At 31.8% G+C, this 11176-nt stretch overlaps 1 pseudogene; it reads right to left on the reverse strand.

The window, feature by feature from the left end:
• LOC144368605 (cadherin-19-like) overlaps positions 1-8575 on the reverse strand; it is a 43329-nt pseudogene extending 34754 nt beyond the window's left edge.
• Between the last annotated feature and the right edge of the window lie 2601 nt (positions 8576-11176).

Consider the following 11176-nt stretch of genomic DNA (forward strand, 5'->3'; position numbering starts at 1 on the left):
TTAGAATGAAAATATAAATTTTCCAATAGGAAAGCTATTTTAACTTGCAGTTTTAACATGAGTACACTTGAATTAATCTCAGATAAATTTTTTGAGGTGTTTATTTGTGTAAAGAAGCATAGATTAAAGAAAGATTTTTTTTTATTGTTGGTCGTTCAAAACATTACACAGTTCTTAATACATCATCTTTCACAGTTTGATTCATAAAGAAAAATTTTTACCTGTACTCTAAGTCTGTGATTTTAGTAACGATCAAATAGGTATAAGGTGAATTAGAGAATTTATTGGTCAAATTCAGGATGAAAATATTAGTTTCCTTGGTTCTCCTGTTTCCACCTTTCAATGGAGACCTGATTTTATCAGTGTGAAGACTATTATTTATTCACAAGTCCTGACTGACCTATCCTCAGTGGATTTATATTTGAGAAGCAATTACTTTACAACCTAGAACCTCCAAATGAAATTTTGAAAAGAGACAGTATTTTCCTACTTGTTACCTTAACTGTGCAAAGTATTCCTCAATTATTTCTGTTTTTCTGTCCATAACTATCTGGAAACTAGGTCATTTTTATTATTTTTGTGTTTTATTTTGGACACCTCAACTTTTTATAATCTGAGATAGTATAATTCAAGTCAAACAAATTAGACTGTGTAAGAAAGCAAAACATTTAGAAAGAATAGTAAAAACAATTTATCCAAGTCTAATTTATTTTCAGCTCATGTGTCTGAAGGCATAAGATTCTTAAAATCTAATTTTCAAATGTGGTAAATTTCAACAAATAACATTTTTTTTCCTGAGAAGGAATTGAAATAAATTTACATGCATTTTACATTAATTGAATTTAAATGTTTTTCTTATTGCCACTTATTATGATATACTTGTGCCATATTGATGATAAAATTATAAAGGTGAATTTTATATGTGCAATTCCAAAAATATAAATTATGTGAATTTAAATATTTCCTTAATAATCATAGAATTCAGTATAACCCACTTTATTCACATTTCAAATCTGAAAGGTTATAATAATCTTTTTTATCTTTAAAAAAATAAAGTTTTTCTTATAAGACATTTCACTTCAAAAACATCCTGACTTTGATAATAAGTAAAATGCCCATCATAAAGACCATAAATGTTGGACTCTTGATAATGTTGAAATTGATGTTTCATGAAAAATTGGGTGGACAATATTTATTTGATAGTGCTCCAAAATATGGGAATAGAGGACATTAACTAGTAATTTATTCTAGCTATCTATAGACAGGAAAAAATATATAAAACCAAACTTTTAAGTATTCAGGCTTTAATTTTTTTGTGTGTATACATACATATACATATATTACAAAATTTTTTATGTATACATACATATACATATATGATAAATAATTTCAACCCTAATTAGCATTTGAGGCATGTGAAGTCTAAATATTTATTTATTATCATTGTTTTACACATAATGTGGCCTAATTTATTAAAGCATGATTCACTTTTAGCAGGATGTTGTAGTGATCTGCAGAAAATAAATCACTTGAGTCTGCATTTTAAAATCCTTCAAGGCAAGAGTTCAATGTTTAAAACAAATACTTCCAGGTAGGTTTGGGTGATATTGGCAGAACCTGTCAAAGGAGGTTTAATTGCTCTTTAAGCAGCATACAAAATCTATTTTTAAATGCCCTTTCCTTTGATGACATGCTAATGTTTTATGTAAAAGCTAATAGCCATCATTGAAAGATGGGATTATCTGTTTGATAGACAATTATTATGGTACCATTAAAAGGACATAAAAAGGAATATGTAGCTTTTGCACTAAAAACTTTCCAAATGATGAGTCAGCATTTACAATTTACCTCCAGCTCTTGGGGTATTATATGCCTCCATCCAGACCAGTAGAGTCTTCCTGCATTTCACAGCCACCAGTATCAGCTACCAAACCTGTCCAGTCACTTATGTAGTATTTTTTACCACAAATATATCCATTCATTCATTTATTTGATCATTCCAAACATGACAGCACCCCATGTCTCCTGGTATTATATTTTCACATGGAAGGAAGACAATGACTTTGGCCATCCAGGGTAACAAGTGGGAAAATATAATGTTATATATCCATTCCACTTGACAATTGAAGTTTGAAAGTAAGTGAATTTCAAATATAAACACAATTGGCCAAACCCCAACATTATATGTAAAGAAATGTATGTTTAATAAGCAAGTACATAATGAATATTCTATGGTACTCATAAATATGGATGAATATTGTCAATCAAAAATAATTAATTAATTTTAATAGAGAAAAATTTGTAATGTTTTGGGTTTTTCTTTTCTAATGACATTCAAATGTAGATTTCTTTCAGTAATTCTAACCAAATTCTAAGTTCAAAGCGCAGACTCAAAATCTAATAATTAGTGGTTGACTCCAACACAAACCAAAATATTTAAGAAAAAAAAGTCGCACTGGTTAGTTCTTAAAGGCTGAAATAGTTGGATACTGAATTTGGAAACAATGGCAACATGGAATTTGGAAACAATAACCCATCACTTGGCAGTGAATATGAAAATAAATTGAAAAATTAATGATCTATTTAGTAAAATAATTAACTTTATTATTGATTAAACATTAAGGTAAGCCTGTATAACTATATTATTTGGTTTCTTTACTCCTAATCAAAGTCAACAAAATGCAGAAATGCTTCAGAGGGCGCTGATGAGAAGGTTAACAGAGCAATAGGAATATCTCCCTATGTTCGTAATGGACACCTTGATGTTACACACTTTGTTGGACTTGGCCTCTAGGGAGGTATAAAAAGTGCTCAGTGGTGTTACTATGAGTCCATGTGCAGCCTGAATCCTGACTGGCACTTTCATAAGACGTCATGATCTATGCAAATTGACTAGAAGATTTGTGCATGGACCTCAAACAGGAGTGCACAAGATGAGTATGGCAGTTAGATAGAGCCTGCACTAAACCGTGATTTGGGAGTCTCTTGGAAGCCACAGTTAGACTGCAGTGATACCATGTCATCAAAACTGTAATGTATTCAAAATAACCCCCTTGTAAGTGCACCATTTGACTCTGAACAACACCTGCATTTTAAAATACTTCATGTCTTTCTCTTCTTCCTATGTCACCAGCCAAATCTGCTCTTTTTAATTTGGCCGCCCACCCCATTTTGCTTAGCAGTGGAGTAAGCCTGGGTGTTTTTGAGCTCCCTAGCTGCTGTATTCTCTGCTAAAAGGATCTCAGTTATGACCTACATCATTGACATATGTCAATGACTCACACACTGCTACAAACATTCTTCATCACTCTAATATGGAAATCATCTTGGGATAAGGTGTGGCTGGCCTTTTTGCATCACACACTTTTAAAGTGCCCCCTATTTCTCCATGCAGTTCATCATCATCAATCATTTACACTTTACATTTTTATAACACATCTTGTCAATTATAATCTTGCTTAAAATTAGTTATTTCTTGTTTGTGTACGGAATTAAAATATAATCCATGTTAGAAATTAATTTCTGTGTGTTCTTTCCAATTCTATTCTCAGTTTTACAGAAGAGCTCCTAGTACATGAGTATGTAAGATATGCTTGATGAGAAAGAAGGATAAGTTAGAAGAAGAAGGAAGAAAAAGGAGAAGGATGAGAGGAATGAGGAGGTGAAGAGGAGCCAAGCAGGGCAGAGAGGAAGAGAAGGCAAAGAACTATCCCTTTGCTTAGCAAACAAAATTGAAGTATTTAAAATAATTTTTAATATCTAATAATAATTTGGATACATATTTCACAGTTTGATTTGTTTACACACTAGTTAAAATACTTATATTCTAAAGGATGTAGAAAGATACCTTTGAATTTCTACCTAGAATATTAAAATATAAGAAATCAGAAAACTATATAAAAGAATATATATTTTTGGAATCATTGGATAATGAATCACATATTTAGGTAAAGCAGTTTTAAAACATGTTAGCATCATTTTAAATGATCATTATGGAATCATATTTTTCAAAGTTAAGTAAATTTTTGAATTAAATTATACTATTTATTGTGCTTTTAAAGTATTTTCACTGATTGAATTAAGGGAAAATCTTTGCATAAACATAGCTTTTCCCCTACTAGAAAAACATTTCCAGTTTTCAAGGCGATAAATTCCTATGTCTTATGGAAATCACCCTGTTCTTTATATATCATATTTAAATCATTAGTAACAATAGCATTGGACTTTAAAAGAAACTTGAAATAGTTGCACAGGGGTTTTCCACCACTTTGCTTCATTTTTAGTCTTTAGATTCCTTAGTTTTGATGTCAATAGTAGCTCTTGTTTTATAAATTGGCTTTCTATATTCTAAATAGATATCCTGCAGAATTTTATTAATTGCTCAAATAAACATGTTTGAACTTTTTTACTGCTTTCCAGAATGAGACAAATTTAATAACACAGGTAATTTATTAATGCCCAGTACCATTTTTAATTTTTTTTTTACTATAGACTAGTTTTTAAAAAATATTTCACTTAAACATGTTCATAGAAGGAAGTGTTAATGTAATACTTAGATAATCCACTTCCAAAACATATGCTCAAAAATTTAAAATTTGTTGTCATTGTTAAAATATCTTTGATGTAAATTAATATGCAATACCTTCTGGAGACATCTCTGGGACAATGGGCTCATAAGGTTCATTTAGGAATTTTGGTTCATTGTCATTGATATCCAAAACTCTGATGACAAACTCAGACTCGGGCTCCACAGCCCTTTCAGTGGTGGTGTCTATTACCTGGGCTCTCAGAGTGTAGAGGGACCGTTCCTCTCTATCGAGCTTAAGTATGGCATATAGGTCACCTGTTCTGTTGTCAATGGTGAAAAGACTTCCAGCTCCATCTCCCCAGAGCTTGTATTGAAAAGAGTTGTTTCCATTGTCTAAGTCAGATCTTAGCTGTAAGTACAAACAGGTACAACTGAGTTTCCAGATATGCTCAAAATGAAAAATCCATTTTAAGAGTTCATTTCCTTTTGTGCTAATCATTCCTTGAGTTAATAATCTTATTTAATTTCTATATTATTTTAATTCACACATCAATTTCAAATTTAAGATCGACCATCAGAAAGAGAGTTATTTTTTTTAAATATAAAGAACTACAGAAATTTGATTCTTCTACATAGACAATTCTAGTAATATATTATTACTGAAAAACAAAGTCTCTTTCATAAAATATTCAAAACATAGTTGGTCCATGTTTGTTCTATGGTTACATCTTTGGTCACTAAAACCAAAGCCTCGAATATTTATATTTGGTTGGAACCTAGAGAAAATTTTACTTATATCTATGATCACAAATAATTATAACATTACAAGTTACATAATACTTATGAACTCAATCTTTTCTATGCAGAAGCAAAGACAGAAAATTTTTAAAAATTACCCATAGTCTCAGGTTTCTGGGAAGTTTTATGATTTCGCACAGGACTGTGGATTCCAAGATTCACCCATGATGATAATTATATAACATGCTTTTAAATCTTTAATTTTAAGCTAGAAAATGCCCACTCTTTCTAACACATTTTACTTGATTTTTAAACATATACTTTTCTTCTTTTTATTTTGTGAAAAATTGCTCATTCATAGTTTTGATGAGTTATTTAGATTTTAAAATTTATATGTTAAAAGATGTCATTTTGATATTGATGTGGTTAAATAGGCTGTCTGGTTTATCATAATTAAATCTACATAAATAATTCTCCTTTTGTACGTAAATGATGCCTTTGTTATTACAAATGTGTGTTTTCTTGATCCACCATTCATGAATATACTCTTCTTCAAAGGAAGACTTCCTATGAAAATACAAAGATAACCATGAAATGCCATCCTAAACCAATTACAACTTGTCTGATGGCTGCAGTTAAAAGTTATTATTCCTCACTAACTCATATAACTTTTCTATGCTATTGTGGAGAAATTCTAAACATACTCCAAATAACAATAATATAGTATTATTGTTGTTGTTGCTCTTATTGTTGTTGTTTTAATCTGCATTATCATTGCTACATACTGGAAGAAACAGATTTGGGAAAACTAACATCCAACTTGATGTTATGGTTATAGCTTTTTTAGTTTGATAGTCTTTAATTATTTATAAAGAGAAGAGATTTTGTATGTCATGAGGTTATGAAATTAAGAATAATTAATATATTTTCTAATGAATATGTCAAATGAGCAATGAATAGACCATGTTTTTAAAATGATATCACTTCAGTGTAGTTTTAAAATTCGTTCAATATTGAATGAAGGTAAATTAAATTCAGTAAAGAATAGGAGTATACCAAGCTTATTTAAATTATAAATTTCAAAGACCAAGGAGGTTAACATTTTTAAAGACACATTTTTTTCTTTTTTTTTTTTTTCGGTACTGGGGATTGAACATAGCAGCACTCAATCACTGAGCCACATCCCCAGCCTTATTTTGTATTTTATTTAGAGACAGGGTCTCACAGAGTTTCTTAGTGCCTCACTGTTACTAAGGCTTGCTTTGAACTCAAGATCCTCCTGCCTCAGCTCTGGAGTGCTGGGATAACAGGCAAGTGCTACCATGCCTGCCCATAAAGAACAATTTTAAGCGGTAAATCACCAAAACTCTTTTACTGAACACTTGCCTCTAAATGTCTCAAAATGCATGTGTTAAACTCATTTTGATCTCATGCACTATAGTACATATTTTGAAATTTACTATATTTTTATTTTAAAATATTTTCTCAATTAAGCAGCTGTTAAATATTTGACCAAACAATGTCACTTTATTTTTTTAACATAACTGCCTTTCCAATTTTTATTTTTTATTTATTTTTTTTAAAGAGAGAGTGAGAGAGGAGAGAGAGAGAGAGAGAATTTTTAATATTTTATTTTTTAGTTCTCGGCGGACACAACATCTTTGTTGGTATGTGGTGCTGAGGATCGAACCCGGGCCGCACGCATGCCAGGCGAGCACGCTACCGCTTGAGCCACATCCCCAGCCCCCAATTTTTATTTTTTTAAATGAATGTATCAAAAGGCACTTTAGTGGGAGACATCTTACCAGCAGTTCTTCAGTTGCATACACCTAAACATCCCCCAAAGTTTCTCCCAAACCAGTTATCTCGGTGTAATGTGAGTCATGAGGTTGTTTAGAGGAAAAAACAAGTATTTTTAATGGATGTTTGTTATAGAAAGAAAAGAACAGGCAAAGCCAATCATTCTGTGACATGAGGAAACAAGAGGCTGGTGTAGGTGGCAGAAACGGAGTAGGAAATGTGACAGCCAAGGAGAAAGTCTTTGTTCCTGTCACATTGGTACAGTTAAGTACCTTATTTACAAAAAGCCACTGAACGGTATTTGCCTGTCACCCTCTTCAGTGACAGAAGAGTTTAAGTCATTCTGGAGATCACTCTAAATGGAGCTAGATAGACTCAGTTCATTAGCAGCCCCTTAAGATGCACCCTATTTTTGCCACAGGGCATGTGATTTACCTGCAGACATTGTGGAGAATTTAAAGGGTAAGGAGGATCCTGTGGGAGACAAACACAGATACACAGGAGTGTTCTGAAGCCTAATCTAAGCCTGTGGTTGAAGGTACTCCTTTGCCTGTGGTTGATAGGATAGAGGTACTTAGATGGAATCCGGATACCACACTAATGCTGAGGCTCCCCTGAATGGGCTAGAAGACAGTTAATGAATTTTGAGTGCTTCACCCTTTGGGCCCAATTAAATTTTAGTGCCAGTTAATTAGCGGTTAAACTTACTTCAGTTCATTCATCTAGAGAAAGAACCTTATGGAAAAGGACATGATATTGTAATTATCTGTGTTTAAAGAAAACCAAATAATAATCAAAACCAAAAACATAAATTGGAGGTGTTTTGTCTCATTAATGACATTTTCTTAAAATATATTCTTCTAAGAAGGTGAAAGTAACTATTCATTGCACTTCAACTTCACTAATCAAATGAAGTGTGTGGGTTTCTGACACTCCTTGGCTGCAAAAGGATATAGTATTAAACTGCTTCATTAAAAATGAAGGAGGGATAAATCAATAGCTATTTAGCATAACAGAAAAATCAGGTAAAAAAATGTTGGTAGATGATATTTGACTCATTGAGTCTGCTTTGATTTATTACCAAAAATTGCACTACTGAATTTTTAGCTATTGATTAATGAAGGTAGCCTTTTCATGTAGGAGACTAGAGTGAAATTTGAACCTAGAACTCAAGTTTTTAATGATGCTCAGGTGCTTGAAAATTCTAAATAATTAATAATGTTCATGTTTGAGGTTTTCTAGTGGTTCCACTGAGAAAAATGCAGAACTCAGCATACACCAAAACCATGGACTGGAAGACTTTCAGAAAGTAAGTACCCGTCCAATGTAATGACTTCCATTTATTTCCTCTGATACAAAGAATTGGTTCCACACCCAGCCTCGATTCACTCTCCAATGAGAGTCTGCCCGTTTTACAGCCTTCTCTCTGCTAGACTCTCCTGCCACTGCAAAGCCAGGCCAGAGGCAGGGGATCCCCAGCACACAAGACAGCAGCCAGCAAACGTGCATTGCGATGTCTCCTTGGGTACCAGTGTCACTCTTCCAAGGAAAGAGTGTGTAGCCCACCAAAATCCTGTGCTTCTTTATCATCTTTTTTCTCTCTAATATCTTTTGTATTTCTAAAGCACAGAAACAAAACAAAATTTCTCGTTTAAGAAATAACATTTTCTCCCATAATTACTAAAGACAGGTTATAGCTTTTGCATCTGAGAGAAATGGAATAAAATATACATTCAAATTATCCTTTGATTAAGCTAGTAAATTATATTTTGTAGCCCAACAATAATCCGATTGCAATAATTATAAATTTCTACTCAAGGAACACTTGTTGTAAACTGCAATCACAAATCCGCCTGAAGGTTGAAGTTACTCTTAGCTATCTCCTTGACTGACAGATGACATAGAGAGAGAGTATTAAAATATTATTTAATTTACTTATGTCCTTCTAGCCATCTCAGAAAAATTCATACTATTCCCTGAAAGCAATCATCAAGTCATGAGTAAAAACCGAGACATGTATTTATCATCTTTTCATGTGATATAAATAAGATTTATCTTCCAGTTTTGAAAATTATGATGTTTTATGTAGTTAATTGAATAGACAAAGTAATAATTAAGCTTAAAACCCAAGAAATGTAATAATAAGTTAAACTATAAAACATCCGAACTAGAAAGCCTGTGCAGGATAGTTACCCTTCTATATTTTGAAAGATTTGGTAAAATTATTTCTCATTGAAAACAAAAAAAAAAAAAACATTTTTTAGGATTAAGTACAAAATGTGATGCCAGGGTAAAATGGCTCATGGTTTATGATATGTATGATAGCTATGAAATGAAATAGTAAAATCAAAAACTCAGCCTACTGAGTTTTTTATTCAAAACCTATTGTTGAAGGGAAGCTGATGTTACAAACTGTCTCTTTCATAATTGGTAATGCTCTTCCTTATATGTAATTGAATAACTTCATTTTTCCCTCCTCTATTTAGGATTCCATCAAACTATGTGGGGTTTCTTTCTTTAGCCACCATGAAGGAAAATTTGGTGAGATCCATAGTAGCATTTTCTTTCATGAACTCATCAGGAAAGCCATACATCCTGGCTTAGAAGTATTCCAGCATGATCTTGTTTTGAATATTCTGTAGGTGTTTTTTTAATAATTCCTGAGAGAGTTTGGGGTCTTTGGCTCTTGTTAGAAAAGGTTATTAAAAAACACTTAATTAAGAAAGAACACAGGGATTCTGTGTTCCCTCTGTAGTCCCTTCAAGTGGATGTATTTTTGTTACTTGTTTACTTAATGAAGGTCATAAAAAAATTCAGTTGAAATGAAAATTAAGGATAAATTTTATCCTTACATTGGATATTTTAAGTACTTAAAAAGTCTATTTTTTAAATGTTAGTGAAAAATATATTTTGATAGCTAGTAAATAATCATTTGTAACAAATACAGTTTACTTAATAAAAAAGATATTTTGCATAAGTTTGGTAAACTATCACTCAGGGTGATAGGAAAGTATTTGTCTTATTTGACAAAGTGATATTTCTGTTAACATTATATTTTAACCTTCTCATACAACTAAAAATAGAGAAAATAACATAACGAACCACTGTGCATCCCTGTACAGCTACAATAATTACCAGCAGAGGGCCAACCTCATGTCATGGATACATACACCACATCCTCGGAGTAAAACAGATTTCAGATGTCACATCATTGTAACCACACCAGACACACTATACTTGAGCTTACATGATACATGTGTATGTGTATGCACCTCTCAAAATCAAAATTGGATACTTAAAGCTAATATTAAGATTTTGACACAATCAAATATGCATGGATTGTTTAAATTAAAAAGTTTCAAACATCTTTGAATCACATTTCAAATATATTCACACAATATGGTGTGCTGAGATATTTCTTGTCTTGTTGTTACCTCAGTTTCCTCTATTTTTCATTTTCCTTTCCATTTATGTAAGATAGTCTTTGGTCTCTATATTGTACCCCACCCTCTGGATATTGCTAAATGTATTCCCATGTGTGATCAGATATGGTTCTTTATCTTGTGAATTCTCTATAAATTTCTAGTGACTTTCTTCTATACAATTTAAAATACTTGTTAAACATAACCATAACTCATGTTTTACACTTCTTATTGCATGACATCCAGTGGCTGAAATGGCCTGAAATTTTTTTTTTCATATCTTGGTTTTACTGTAGTGGGAGATGGGTTTTTTTCTCTGTATATGTATTAGCAGATGATATACTATCAGAGGAATCATTTGTTATAAATTTCATAGTAAACTTTCTCTTAAGGTTTTCTTTAGTTTTTGACAACTATTGCCCAAATTGGATATTTCAGTAACCACAGTGTGAAACAATGAAGAAATATAAACTCTAAAAAAACTAAAAGTAATCCCCCAAATTTAATAATATGTTATTTGAAAAAAATTCACAGGATTATTTTTATCAGAAAAGTGATTTTTATCAGAAAGTTGAATAGTGCAGAAGAAAATACCTTTGGTTATAAGGACAATTCAGTAGGAACCCATCAAACTAAATTACAGTGATAAAACTAACAGTACACAAATAATTTTTAAAAATAAAGAGAA

Source organism: Ictidomys tridecemlineatus, chromosome 11, assembly GCF_052094955.1.
Source record: "Ictidomys tridecemlineatus isolate mIctTri1 chromosome 11, mIctTri1.hap1, whole genome shotgun sequence".
Classification (NCBI taxonomy): Eukaryota; Metazoa; Chordata; class Mammalia; order Rodentia; family Sciuridae; genus Ictidomys; species Ictidomys tridecemlineatus.